Consider the following 1,126-nt stretch of genomic DNA (forward strand, 5'->3'; position numbering starts at 1 on the left):
AAAATAATTCTGCCACGATGGTAGAGGCTGCCAGGATTATTGCCATTTCTATACTTCAAGAGTGATTTCAAGAACGCAGGAGAAAAAATATTTTAAATGTTTTTTTTCTAAAAAGGTTGGATACTGAAGCTCTATGACCTTTTTTCAATAAGGTGAAATTTAAAAAGGTTTTTAATATTTTTTTCCAAGGGCATGGAGTCAAGATGGCAGCATGGGAGGACGCAGAGTTCACATCTTCCCACAACTAGGGCACCTGCCGGACGCTGGTGGGGGACCTTGAAGCCAAGGAGATGGGAGGAACCCACAAGCGACTGGGTAGGATGTGGCGCGGAGAGGGGAGAAGTGGAGGCCAGACAGGACCGGTGCCCCTGAGGGGTGGCTGGGTGAGGGGAGGGGTTCCCACGCCTAGAGGGAGCCTCAGGGGCTCGGAAGACCAGGGGAGGCGCGGTGGGCGTTTCCCCTGTCCACTTGGGCCCCGGGAAGCCTGCTGGGCTCCTGAGCCTGGTCCTCTGCCCTGGGGCCCTCTCTGGCCGCATGGGTCCTAGGGGCGTCGTAGGGAAGGAGTGGGGAGAAGAGGAGGAGAGGTGGACAGTGGACAGGGAACCCTCTGGGACCAGAGGATCAGGGGAAGCGCTGCAGGCATTTCCCCTGCCCACTCGGCCATGGGAAGCCTGTTGAGCTTCCACGTCTGGTCCCCTGCCTTCTGGGGCCACCCTGTGGCCGCATGGGTCCTAGGGGCATAGGAGTGGGGGGGAAGAAGAGAGGCTAACAGGGAGGGACGCTCTTGGGTCGGAGGATGGGGGAACACGCCTAGCATATCCCCGACCCACTCGGGCCCAGGGATCCTGCTGGGGTCCCGGACCTGGTCCTCTGCCCTCCAAGGCCAGAGGCACTCCTGGGCCCTTTCTTTTCCAGCCCTGTGGGCCCTAAACATAGGTCCCGCCCACCACCTAAACCCCGCCCCTGCCTAAGCCCCATGCCCCACAGCCAAGGCCTTTTCTGGTTTTTTTTTTTTTTTCCTCCTCTTTTTTGCTATTGTGGTTGTTTTACCTTCTGGCTGTTGTTTCATATATATATGTGTGTATATGTATATATATATATATATATATATACATATACATACACA

General features: G+C 55.1%; 1 protein-coding gene across 22 annotated transcripts in view; it reads right to left on the minus strand.

Annotated features, from left to right (window-relative positions):
* STX17 (syntaxin 17) overlaps positions 1-1,126 on the minus strand; it is a 179,791-nt gene that overhangs the window by 100,416 nt on the left and 78,249 nt on the right. The gene's annotated exons all lie outside the window — the stretch shown is intronic.

The sequence above is a fragment of the Physeter macrocephalus genome, chromosome 9 (assembly GCF_002837175.3).
Source record: "Physeter macrocephalus isolate SW-GA chromosome 9, ASM283717v5, whole genome shotgun sequence".
In the NCBI taxonomy this organism is placed as follows: domain Eukaryota; kingdom Metazoa; phylum Chordata; class Mammalia; order Artiodactyla; family Physeteridae; genus Physeter; species Physeter macrocephalus.